This window comes from Schistocerca gregaria, chromosome X, assembly GCF_023897955.1.
Source record: "Schistocerca gregaria isolate iqSchGreg1 chromosome X, iqSchGreg1.2, whole genome shotgun sequence".
NCBI classification, from domain to species: domain Eukaryota; kingdom Metazoa; phylum Arthropoda; class Insecta; order Orthoptera; family Acrididae; genus Schistocerca; species Schistocerca gregaria.
Genome location: NC_064931.1, coordinates 663,777,273 through 663,791,777, shown reverse-complemented (window position 1 = coordinate 663,791,777; position 14,505 = coordinate 663,777,273).

The window sequence follows — 14,505 nt, the reverse complement described above, 5'->3', positions numbered from 1 at the left end:
ATCAGCGTTACCAGATTTCTCACAGGGAAAAACAAATCACGATGGTGATACTGGACTACTTTACCTGTGGTTAAATAGCGGCAAATTCTAACGGGAACACAGAAAAAATAGGTTAATACCAGGATAATCTGAGGGTGCACACTTAATTGGCTGTATGTTTTATTTGAATTCTGTCGACAAAATTTTTCAGCATGCGAGGCCACGCTAATAGCATTTGGTGAGCCTGTTCCTTCAAAGAACAGCTTATCAGAACTCAATCCTGCAACGATCGAAGGCGTTATATGAAACAGTCGCACTTCCTTTTCTTCATCCCCCTGAGACAATCAATTGATGTACTTCAAGTTTCTCAACGATAGTAGCAGGAGCTGAACAACAGAAAAATAGGAAAGGAGTCCAACTTACTGTCACCAACAAAAACCAAGAGCAGTCTATGTAGGAAGCGTTACTGTCGAACATTCATTTAACCTGCAGGAAAAACTGAAAAAATGGATACTCGCATAACTTAGGGAGAAATGATCATCACGATAAAATAAGAGAAATCAGGGCTCGCACAGAAAAAAATTTAAGTGCTCGCTTTTCCCGCGTGCCGTTCCAGAGTGGAACGGTAGAGAGACATCTTGAAGATGGTTCATTAAACCCTCTGTCAGGCACTTTCTACATCTACATCTACATCCATACTCCGCAAGCCACCTGACGGTGTGTGGCGGAGGCTACCCTGAGTACCTCTATCGGTTCTCCCTTCTATTCCAGTCTCGTATTGTACGTGGAAAGAAGGATTGTCGGTATGCTTCTGTGTGGGCTCTAATCTCTCTGATTTTATCCTCATGGTCTCTTCGCGAGATATACGTAGGAGGGAGCAATATACTGCTTGACTCTTCGGTGAAGGTATGTTCTCGAAACTTTAACAAAAGCCCGTACCGAGCTACTGAGCGTCTCTCCTGCAGAGTCTTCCACTGGAGTTTATCTATCATCTCCGTAACGCTTTCGGAATTACTAAATGATCCTGTAACGAAGCGCGCTGCTCTCCGTTGGATCTTCTCTATCTCTTCTATCAACCCTACCTGGTGCGGATCCCACACTGCTGAGCAGTATTCAAGCATTGGGCGAACAAGCGTACTGTAACCTACTTCCTTTGTTGTCGGATTGCATTTCCTTAAGATTCTTCCAATGAATCTCAGTCTGGCATCTGCTTTACCGACGATCAACTTTATATGATCATTCCATTTTAAATCACTCCTAATGAGTACTCCCAGATAATTTATGGAATTAACTACTTCCAGTTGCTGACTTGCTATTTTGTAGCTAAATGATAAGGGACCTATCTTTCTATGTATTCGCATCACATTACACTTGTCTACATTGAGATTCAATTGCCATTCCGTGCACCATGCGTCAATTCGCTGCAGATCCTCCTGCATTTCAGTACAATTTTCCATTGTTACAACCTCTCGATACACCACAGCATCATCTGCAAAAAGCCTCAGTGAACTTCCGATGTCATCCACCAGGTCATTTATGTATATTGTGAATAGCAACGGTCCTATGACACTCCCCTGCGGCACACCTGAAATCACTCTTACTTCGGAAGACTTCTCTCCATTGAGAATGACATGCTGCGTTCTGTTATCTAGGAACTCCTCAATCCAATCACACAATTGATCTGATAGTCCGTATGCTCTTACTTTGTTCATTAAACGACTGTGGGGAACTGTGTCAAACGCCTTGCGGAAGTCAAGAAACACGGCATCTACCTGTGAACCCGTGTCTAAGGCCCTCTGAGTCTCGTGGACGAATAGCGAGAGCTGGGTTTCACACGACCGTCTTTTTCGAAACCCATGCTGATTCCTACAGAGTAGATTTCTAGTCTCCAGAAAAGACATTATACTCGAACATAATACGTGTTCCAAAATTCTACAACTGATCGACGTTAGAGATATAGGTCTATAGTTCTGCACATCTGTTTGACGTCCCTTCTTGAAAACGGGGATGACCTGTGCCCTTTTCCAATCCTTTGGAACGCTTCGCTCTTCTAGAGACCTACGGTACACCGCTGCAAGAAGGGGGGCAAGTTCCTTCGCGTACTCTGTGTAAAATCGAACTGGTATTCCATCAGGACCAGCGGCCTTTCCTCTTTTGAGCGATTTTAATTGTTTCTCTATCCCTCTGTCGTCTATTTCGATATCTACCATTTTGTCAACTGTGCGACAATCTAGAGAAGGAACTACAGTGCAGTCTTCCTCTGTGAAGCAGCTTTGGAAGAAGACATTTAGTAATTCGGCCTTTAGTCTGTCATCCTCTGTTTCAGTACCATTTTGGTCACAGAGTGTCTGGACATTTCGTTTTGATCCACCTACCGCTTTGACATAGGACCAAAATTTCTTAGGATTTTCTGCCAAGTCAGTACATAGAACTTTACTTTCGAATTCATTGAAAGCCTCTCGCATAGCCCTCCTCACACTGCATTTCGCTTCGCGTAATTTTTGTTTGTCTGCAAGGCTTTGGCTATGTTTATGTTTGCTGTGAAGTTCCCTTTGCTTCCGCAACAGTTTTCTAACTCGGTTGTTGTACCACGGTGGCTCTTTCCCATCTCTTACGATCCTGCTTGGCACATACTCATCTAACGCATATTGTACCATGGTTTTGAACTTTGTCCACTGATCCTCAACACTGTCTGTACTTGAGACAAAACTTTTGTGTTGAGCCACCAAGTACTCTGAAATCTGCTTTTTGTCACTTTTGCTAAACAGAAAAATCTTCCTACCTTTTTTAATATTTCTATTTACGGCTGAAATCATCGATGCAGTAACCGCTTTATGATCGCTGATTCCCTGTTCTGCATTAACTGATTCAAATAGTTCGGGTCTGTTTGTCACCAGAAGGTCTAATATGTTATCGCCACGAGTCGGTTTTCTGTTTAACTGCTCAAGGTAGTTTTCAGATAAAGCACTTAAAAATATTTCACTACATACTTTATCCCTGCCACCCGTTATGAACGTCTGAGTCTCCCAGTCTATATCCGGCAAATTAAAATCTCCACCCAGAACTATAACATGGTGGGGAAATCTACTCGAAATATTTTCCAAATTATTCTTCAGGTGCTGAGCCACAACAGCTGCTGAGCCCGGGGGCCTATAGAGACATCCAATTACCATGTCTGAGCCTGCTTTAACCGTGACCTTCACCCAAATCATTTCACAATTCGAATCTCCGTCAATTTCCTTCGATACTATTGCACTTCTTATCGCTATAAACACGCCTCCCCCTTCACTGTCCAGCCTATCTCTGCGGTATACATTCCAATCCGAGTTTAGCATTTCATTACTGTTTACGTCTGGTTTCAGCCAACTTTCTGTTCCTAGTACTATATGGGCGTTGTGACCGTTTATTAATGAGAGCAGTTCTGGGACCTTTCTATAGACGCTCCTGCAGTTTACTATAAGCACATTAATATTGTTATTCCTTGTTGCATTTTGCCTACTGCCTTGCCGCGTCTCAGGAGGCGTCTTGTCGGGCCTAGGGAGGGAATTCTCTAACCTAAAAAAACCCCATGTGCACTCCACACGTACTCCGCTACCCTCGTAGCCGCTTCCGGCGTGTAGTGCACGCCTGACCTATTCAGGGGGACCCTACATTTCTCCACCCGATAGCGGAGGTCGAGAAATTTGCACCCCAGCTCTCCGCAGAATCGTCTGAGCCTCTGGTTTAAGCCTTCCACTCGGCTCCAAACCAGAGGACCGCGATCGGTTCTGGGAACGATACTACAAATAATTAGCTCTGATTCCACCCCGCGAGCGAGGCTTTCCGCCTTCACCAACTCCGCCAGCCGCCTGTACGAACTGAGGATGACCTCTGAACCCAGACGGCAGGAGTCATTGGTGCCGACATGAGCAACAATTTGCAGTCGGGTGCACCCAGTGCTCTCTATCGCCGCCGGTAGGGCCTCCTCCACATCTCGGATGAGACCCCCCGGCAAGCAGACAGAGTGAACACTGGCCTTCTTCCCCGACCTTTCCGCTATTTCCCTAAGGGGCTCCATCACCCGCCTTACGTTGGAGCTCCCAATAACTAATAAACCCCTCCCCCCATGTGCCTGCTCGGACCTTGCTGAAGGAGCAGCCACATGTCCACTCACAGGCAGAGCGGGCGATGCCACACGGCCAGCCTCCACATTGACCCTCCGCCTCGTGCGCCGCGAACGCCGCTGAACCCGCCACTCCCCTTGGGGAGAGGGTGGCCCAACCGCGCCCGGTACCCGCGAAGATGTCTCGACAGCAGGGACAGTGGGTGAAGCATGTAACACCTGGGGTGTACCTTGCGACGCACCAGACTCCCCACTGCCGCTACACTCCGAGGCAGCAGCCTGAAGACGGCTGACCGTGGCCATCAACTGTGAATATCAGAGTAATCACGTAGATGTAGATGAACTTTTTCTTTCTGTTTCATTCCCGGCTCTGACGGTGTTGGGAGGCTAGCTGAAAGCTTCAGCTCTATTGGACTATTGGTCTATATTGAATATTGAAACAAACTTATAAGAGTAACTAATTTACTACTCTTACAATTTTGTGGTACAATTTGTTGCTTCTACTCAGAAATAAGCAAAAATGAATATTAAATTTAACAAATATATTAAAAAATAGTCATATCTGTTAGAAACAGCAGTTTCGTAGAAGCTGAACTGTTTTGTCAAAAGTATATAATTTTAAACCGTTTGTAGGGAAGCAGCCTACTCTCGCCGTATAAAATTCACAGCAGTCTTTCCTTTGTGCGCCAGCCAGTCCACTGTAACTAGTTCTAACGTCATAAATGTTGCGCAGTACTTTAAAATGAAGTAAATAACCTGAAACGTTTCTAGCATGTCAGGAGTAATATTATATCATTATGTTTGAATATCAGTTCAATAACTTTAACCATTTTTGAAATTTGGACGTTTTTCTGTAAAAATCATTGGTGCAACAGAAAAGAGCTGGAAACTTAAAAATTTATATTTAGATTCCTTTTGCATAACAATTTAGTAGAAACAGTATTCTGGATCTCACAAATTAAAATTTATGATTTTCTGGTTTTTGTCTTAAAAATAAAGGCAGCAAGATTAAGTAGGCGAATAAATAAAGCTCGGATGTTTAAATTTAAGTAGAAGGGAGACACGCTACAATCATAAAGATGTGAGAAGTTTCAACTGAATAACTATAAAACTATAGCGATAGCGTATCTCCAAAGGGCAAGTTCAGAGCTCGTCTACTGCGTGTAGTGTAATTAAATTAATTCTCTCGCCCAAAATATTTGACTGAGCCACGTCAGACTTTTATTATGATTACTTACCTGTGTGCTGATTGCACATTTAAATTGAGAGCTTCATCGGCCATCAGCAAAGGAAGCAATGATTTATTTGATAACTTAAAGTGGTGCATTACTAGCCCAGCGGCTAGTCGGGACAGCGAATTTAATCAGGCGTTCCCTTAGCCGTCCGCACCGCGGCTTTATACACTCCTGAAAATGGAAAAAAGAACACATTGACACCGGTGTGTCAGACCCACCATACTTGCTCCGGACACTGCGAGAGGGCTGTACAAGCAATGATCACACGCACGGCACAGCGGACACACCAGGAACCGCGGTGTTGGCCGTCGAATGGCGCTAGCTGCGCAGCATTTGTGCACCGCCGTCGTCAGTATCAGCCAGTTTGCCGTGGCATACGGAGCTCCATCGCAGTCTTTAACACTGGTAGCATGCCGCGACAGCGTGGACGTGAACCGTATGTGCAGTTGACGGACTTTGAGCGAGGGCGTATAGTGGGCATGCGGGAGGCCGGGTGGACGTACCGCCGAATTGCTCAACACGTGGGGCGTGAGGTCTCCACAGTACATCGATGTTGTCGCCAGTGGTCGGCGGAAGGTGCACGTGCCCGTCGACCTGGGACCGGACCGCAGCGACGCACGGATGCACGCCAAGACCGTAGGATCCTACGCAGTGCCGTAGGGGACCGCACCGCCACTTCCCAGAAAATTAGGGACACTGTTGCTCCTGGGGTATCGGCGAGGACCATTCGCAACCGTCTCCATGAAGCTGGGCTACGGTCCCGCACACCGTTAGGCCGTCTTCCGCTCACGCCCCAACATCGTGCAGCCCGCCTCCAGTGGTGTCGCGACAGGCGTGAATGGAGGGACGAATGGAGACGTGTCGTCTTCAGCGATGAGAGTCGCTTCTGCCTTGGTGCCAATGATGGTCGTATGCGTGTTTGGCGCCGTGCAGGTGAGCGCCACAATCTGGACTGCATACGACCGAGGCACACAGGGCCAACACCCGGCATCATGGTGTGGGGAGCGATCTCCTACACTGGCCGTACACCTCTGGTGATCGTCGAGGGGACACTGAATAGTGCACGGTACATCCAAACCGTCATCTAACCCATCGTTCTACCATTCCTAGACCGGCAAGGGAACTTGCTGGTCGTCTAATTCGGTCTGCACGTCCAGCACGAACGCTGGTCCAACTGAGGCGCCAGGTGGAAATGGCATGGTAGAATAGCAGCCTGCATTGCTGCGAAAGGTGGATATACACTGTACTAGTGCCGACATTGTGCATGCTCTGTTGCCTGTGTCTATGTGCCTGTGGTTCTGTCAGTGTGATCATGTGATGTATCTGACCCCAGGAATGTGTCAATAAAGTTTCCCCTTCCTGGGACAATGAATTCACGGTGTTCCTATTTCAATTTCCAGGAGTGTATATAAGAACGCTGGGCGAGGAAAAAAACGCCCCAGTTCTCTCCAGACCCTGATCAGCGCACCACCTGTGCCGGGAGTCGCGTCGCGTCGGTATCATTGCTATAAACAGCCTCGGATGCCGTAATAAGTTACTCGGGATACGCGTAACCACGAAATCGTTTTCGAGTGAAGTGTTAATTCTGAGATGACTTCGATGATCTATCTTCAGTTTGCGTATGTCGTATTTTCACGTGCCGCCGCGTGACAGACGTTCTACCATTATTTAGCTTGGCGTTTGATGAACATTATCATCAAATTATGGCGAGCATTCACTTAAGCATTTACTTGGAACAGTTACTTTCAGAATATAGTGAACCTTTTAGAGTGAATCGTTTTTGATTATGAATCCCAGACAATCTCCTAATTCCTCAGAGCTATAAGCTGTAGCTATAAGTGTATTTCTCAGATGAAGTGGGCACTAGGAATTCTAATTACAGGCTTCACGTTTTGTTAATCACTTTCTGGTTGCCAATATTTTAGTTAGAGAGCCAGTGTTGAGAACGGCAAACAACAGCATTAAATAAATCATAGGAACATTTCATTAACAATTATTTCCACCCGCCGCACCACATATGTTGCTACTCGTCCGGGAAATGCGTCTTGTCCACATTTTAATAACATCAAAATTCCACCCGCCGCCCCACATATGGTGCATCGGCCGGGAAATGCATCTTTTCTACATGACATTACAAAACTTTTAATATACAATATTTCCACCCGCCGCCCCACATATGGTGCATCGTTGGGAAAGATATTCCACATTTTATATAACAAATAATTTCCACCAGCCGCCCCACACGTTGTGTCTAAAAAAATGGTTCAAATGGCTCTGAGTACTATGGGACTTAACATCTGAGGTCATCAGTCCCCTAGAACTTAGAACTACTTAAACCTAACCTAACCTAAGTACATTACACACATCCATGCCCAATGCAGGATTCGAACCTCAGACCGTAGCGGTCGCGCTGTTCCAGACTGAAGCGCCTAGAACCGCTCGGCCACACTTGCCGGACGTTGTGTCTCTCTACCGTTCCACTGTCGAACGGCGCGAGGGAAAAGCAAGCACTTAAATTTTTCTGTGCGTGTCCTGATTTCTCTGATTTTATCGTGATGATCATTTCTCCCTATGTAGATCGGTGCCAACAGAGTGTTTTCGCAATCTGAGGAGAAAACTAGTGATTGAAATTTCATGAGAAGATTCCGTCGTAACGAAAAAGCCTTTGTTTTAATGATTGCCGCTCCAATTCACGTATCATGTCTGTGCCATTATCTCCCCTATTTCGCGATAGTAAAAAACGAGCCGCCCTTCTTTTTACTTTTTAGATGTCAACCGTCAGTCCCACTTGATGCGGATCCGACACCGGACGGCAATACTCCAGCATAGGGCGGACAAGCGTGTTGTAAGCAGTCTCTTTAGTAGACCTGTTGCATCTTATAAGTATTCTGCCAATGGCTCGCAGTCTTTCGTTTGCTCTACCCGCAACATTATCTATGTGATCGTTCCAATTTAGATTATTTGTAATTGTAATCCCTAAGTATTAAGTTGAATTTACAGCCTTCAGACTTATGTGACTTATCGCATAATAGAAATTTAGTGGATTTCTTTTAATTTAATGAATTAAGGCGGTACCGTCGTGCTCTTACAGCCAAATAACACTCCTCTCTTTCTGATATCACAATGGGCTGCCCTGCCCTGGTCTTCGGAATACTGTTTGGGTTTCTGTAAATTGTCGCCACATCCTAGAAACAACAGTACGATTCACATTAAGCCATCGAGCCACATCAGTTTGCGACTGTCATGCTACCATTCTTCTTACGGCCCTCCACCGCAGAGAGTCCGGTAGGCGTCCTCTTTGTGCCATACCATCCCCCACCTGTAACTGCATACACAGCGATTGTGGATGTGGGACTATCCGACACACACTACCCCGTTTGATAGGTGGCTGACGTCATCGTTGGCGTGGTTGTCCGTTGACTAGAATGCCACCTTCCGTGCAGAACACGGACAGTTTGTATGATTACACCTTGTATTAGGCAGGAGACGGGGAAATAGCCGTTTATTGCTTTAATCCCAGAGACCAGTGTATATCGATACAATACGCATCATACTGTAATACTTAGAGACTGAACAAGTATACCTTATATTACAGTACATTAAGATATTAAAATTATGTGAATGTACAAAGCAAAAATGGTTTACAAGTGAGTAATGGCACAGACTATTATATCATGAACAGAATGCTGAATGTGACGAAAAAAGACCGGAAAAGGGTAGGGGGGGGGGGGGTGAGGGAGGCGATAAAGAAGTCTATGGAATGTGGATGTGGAACAGCTGTAACTAGCTTATTACATAATGGTGAGAGAAATAATAACTGGCTGCTGCTACTTTAATAAGGGTGAGTAATAGAGCTGTGTTTTGTCGTTAAGGATCAGGTCGTGATTCTGTGACTGGTGTTTATTAATGGCCAGAATTTCAAATAATGTTATTTTTATACCTTTAGTTCCTTTATGGAGAACATCACATTCCACATCATATGAATGACATTCATTTTGAGCATATCCAGGTGAAATCTGTTGTGGTTGGCTGGAGAGCCAACACAGGGTTACTAAAGGAGGCCGAAATGCACGAAATGCAGGCTGGCGTGAGGTCTGGAACATGACAAGGGAATTAGAATTGAGAAAAACGGACGTAGCTGGTGGAATACTTAACTTTAATCCATTAATGGAGAACGTCGCTCTTTATGGGACATGATTCACAATATCAACAGTACGGATACTGGCGCCTTGCTAGGTCGTAGCAAATAACGTAGCTGAAGGCTAAGTAACTATCGTCTCGGCAAATGAGAGCGTAGAAGTCAGTGAACCATCGCTAGCAAAGTCGGCTGTACAACTGGGGCGAGTGCTAGGAAGTCTCTCTAGACCTGCCGTGTGGCGGCGCTCGGTCTGCAATCACTGATAGTGGCGACACGCGGGTCCGACGTATACTACAGGACCGCGGCCGATTTAAAGGCTACCACCTAGCAAGTGTGGTGTCTGGCCGTGACACCACAGAATCTTTCTTTTTCAGTCTCCAACTCTTTTCATGCTCAATCAGTGTACTAGTTGCAGCTCTACCTGATTGACCTACATATACGAGTAACTTGCGCCACAGATTGGATGAAATTTTATAAATTTCAGTCTGTTCTAAAAGTATAATCTTATCGTTACTGTTGAACAGAAGATGAGGAACAGTATTCCTAGTGTAAAAAGCTAGAGTTTATTTCATAGATTTCAGTTTCCTGGCAAGAACCAGTGAAGTCCTACCCACATAAGCATGCGGGATGAGGTAGATAAAGGAGTGCTGTTATCCTCTGTCTATTCTTTTTGCTGAGCATGTTATCAAGTAGGGTAGGACTATAACCATTGCTGCATGCTATTTCTGTAATTATTTTCAATTCATTTTCAAAATCTGGTATGGTTTGTTGTGCAGATAGGAGGTGCAGTATCTATACCACGATCGAAACCAGATTTTGAAAAAGAATTGAAAATGATTCCATGCAATCTGTGTGGCAAATTATATGTATGTCAGTTAGGTAGGGCTACAATTACTAGACTGATTGAGCATGAAAGGAGTTGGAGATTGAAAAAGAAAGATTTCATTTTTGCTGAACATGCTCAAAATGTATGTCATTCATATGATGTGAAGTGTTATGTTCTCCATAAAGGAATTAAAGGCAGAAAACTAACATTACTTGAAATTCTGGCCATTAATAAACATAAGCCAAAGAATCACTATCTGCTCCTTAATAACAAAACAAAGTTCTATTACCCACCTCCACTTTTCCGGTATTTTCATCACATTCAGCAGTTTGTCCATATGACATAGTAGCCAGTGCCATTACTCACTTGTACAACATTTTTGCTTTGTTCATTCGTATAGTTTTAATATTTCAAGGTACTGTAAAATAAGATTTATTTGTTCAGAGTCTCTTTAAGTATTATAGTATCCTTGTGTTCTGTATCGATAAAGTCATAAAATGTCATATACCTTCTTTACAACAACCTTCGTACAGCTATAAATTTCCACTGAAGTTGTTTGGACGATCTGCTTAGTATTAAGTTATCTGACGATGGTGTAAGTAGCCGAAAGCCAGTTCATAGCGAACAATTAAATAAATAATTATGGAACATTAATACCGTGTACTCAAGTTATTAAGAAAAATTAGGTCATAATTTTCATATACCCCGTACAGTGCAAATTCACAGTCAGCTTTCGTTGCCAAGAGGGTAGAACTAAAGTTACTGAAAATGTAATGGTCATCTGCAGATATGTGGAAGAAATGGTTGGTAGCTTACTCTCAGTTCCCCTTCTTCCAGTAGATCGACAGCAATTTTTGCTGTCCCTATGTTTCACAACGGAAATGATAGTGTCAACAGGGGCACCGTAGCGTATCATTATCTTCCCTTCCTCAAAAATATAATTTTCTTCCTTATAGCGTAGCAATTATGGCAAAGGCTCAATACCTAGATCACTAATTCATTCTCCCAGATCAAGAATGTATGGCAGCAATTTGTCAAAATAAGGACGGATACCTTGTATCACAAATTTTCCCCTTGTACATCGAAGTTCTTTGTCACAGCGACGAGCCGCCACGAGCGCAGACCAATGAGACGTTGCGCCGACACTTCGGCCTCAGTTCGAATCTGTTTATACGGGCAAGGCCCCCATTTATGACTAACATTTCCCGGCCATTCCATTATTCATCATATAAGGACCCAGTTGCTTATTGAGTCTTCCCGGCGCCTTTATGGTCTATAGGAAGAATATGCAGCAGTACAGCTTTGACAGCTGAGAAATGGGCTGTTGATTTAGATTCCCAACATACGGAAGCAAGTGGCGTTACTGAACTGGCTCGTTTTTTTTTTCAATTAATTATTTGCAAATGGAAAAAAATCTTTCGAGCTATTCTTCGAGTTGCCAAATGACTATTAGCAAAATTAACCTGAGAAACCTTAGTTCTCATTTATTCCAGAATGGTTATTTTTTCTGCAGGACTGCTATAATGTGCTCCTTTCTCGTCAAAATTTAACTTGTTACTATGTTCTAACTTTCATATTTAATATAAAACAAACGTCGTGCCTAGATTTACTTTTTCGCAGAATCATTATGATTTTGGTTAATCTGTTTCACAACGCTACAGATGGAAAGAGTTCTCCTCCAACAAATCTTATTCTCCTCATTGTCACTGGTTCTTTTCGATCTTTGCGTTTCTTTGCTTAAGTCTCCAACACTTTCTTCATGAAGCCGTCCTTTTATTTTCATTTCTATCACTTTATATAGCGATTTCATTTACGTCATTCGGTATCTATTTGCTAAATGCTCTATTAAATTTCTAAACCTTCAAATAAATTTAAGAAAAAATTCCCGTTCATTTTCACTTCCTCATTTCCACAACTCAGTATACTGATGAATTACATTTTAAATTTTCATAACTATCAAACTAAGCGAGATGTGACAATGGTATTAGGAAGGAACCGAGTTTAAATATTGATAAAACTATCTTTATTTGGGTTTCTTAAATACTAAGGGCGTGGGGCGGAAAGGGGAGAGGGGCGGGACAATACTGGCTTCTTCAGGAGTTCCCAAGAAGATTACTTCTTCATTCCATGCACGGATGAAAAAATGGCATATAAAAATTTCGTTATAGATGGGACATAAAAACAGTAACCAGATGGCTCCCTAATTTTCAATTCTTCATGCCTTATTATAATTTTAACAACGATATTAAGCTGCGTAACATGTTAAAAACTCTTACACGCGATTTTCATTTTTATTTTACAGAGCTGTTAATAGGTGTCATCAGAGCATGCTGTATTGGCTTTCCATGCAGATTGCTGGCCAAACGGTGTGATTTCATTAGCAATACTGGAAGCGAGAACACTACAAGTGCATTGTTAATGCAAGGAAATTCCCAAATCGCTGCGTTGAAATAAAGAGAATGCACTTGGTTAGTAGTAGTTCTTCTTGCTGGCCGTTTGAACTACTATGGGAAAAAGTAGAAATCATGCTATTGCTGAACGCAAAAATGCTTCATATAAAGCTGCGAAAGTCGTTTACCATCGATTTCCGAAAAACAAGAGAACCACAGCGCAAATGGGTGTCACGCTGTTAACGAACTGCTCCTGTTAATGTGAGTAACGCGATTATTTCCTTCCCGAAGATTATGAACAGGACACAAGAAAATGAACTTCTATCGTTGCCTTTGAAAAGATAACTAAAGGATGATTCTTGCCATCACAGAAAATTCCAAATTGGCATGGAGTTGCATTCGCGGTTGTTGCAAGCACTAGCAAGGACAATGCATAGATAATTGCCAGATATCCAACCTGTTTACAAACAAATTTCTATGCATTATCGACATCGGTTTTGGACTTATTCGTGCATTGCTATTTTTATAGAGTTTACTAACGTTTCATTCCTACAATACCAACAATAATGCTACTCTGAAATGTACTTGCTTTTATTAACGGTAAGGTGAGCAAGAGATGCGCGACGTTGAAAGCTGTCTGCTTTAGCAGTTTTATCTCCGAAGAATATTAAATACGCTCAGTCGAGTACCACAGAGGTAGTTCTTGACCTATACATCACTGCTAAACATGAAGTAGACGGATTAAAAACCGAAATACAACTGGTGAGGACAGAAAACTACGCTCTGAAAAAAAGTAACAACCTCCTGAAAGCCAAGTATTCAAAGTATGTTGTGGAAGTAAATAGACGTGCCTCTTCTATATTTACATGATTACTCTGCATTTCACAATTAAGTGCGTCGCAGAGTGTTCATCGAATCACCTTCAAACTGAAACTCCCTGGCAGATTAAAACTGTGTGCCGCGCCGAGACTCGAACTCGGGACCTTTGCCTTTCGCGGGCAAGTGCTCTAACAACTGAGCTAGCAAAGCACGACCCACGCCTCGTCCTCACAGATTTACTTCTGCCAGTACCTCGTCTCTGGCAGAAGTAAAGCTGTGAGGACGAGGCGTGAGTCGTCCTTGGATAGCTCAGTTGGTAGAGCACTTACCCGCGGAAGGCAAAGGTCCTGAGTTCGAGTCTCTGCCCGGCACACAGTTTTAATCTGCCAGAAAGTTTCATATCAGCGCACACTCTGCTGCAGAGTGAAAATCTCATTCTGGAAACACCTTTAAACTTTCTCTACCATCGAGCGGCGTAGTGAAGTAGTTAGCACACTGGACCCGCATAGGTCAAAACCCGCGCCGGATATACTGATTTTGGTTTTCCACAATTTTCCTAAATCGCTTAAGGCAAATGCCAGGATGGTTCCCGAAAGGGCACGGCCGCGTTCCTTCCCCATCCTTCCCTAGTTCGAGTTTGTGCTTCGTCTCTAATGACCTCGTTGTCGACGCGACGTTAAACGGTAATCTCCTCCATTCCATTGTCAAACAGCATGCGGGAAAACCAAACACTTGAATCTTTCCGTGCTAGCTCTGGTTGCTTTTATTTTATTACAATGATTATTTCTCCTTATGTAGGTTGTAGCCAACAAATTATTTTTCCACTCGAGAGAGAAAGTTGGTAACTGAAATTTCGTGAGAAGATCCTCTCGTAACAAAACACAACTTTGTTTTAATGATTGCCACCCCAATCCGCCTGTCATCTCCGCGGCACTCTCTCCCCTATTTCGTGATAATACAAAACGAGCTGCTCTTCTTCGAACTTGTTCGATGTCCTCCGTCACCCCTAACTGATG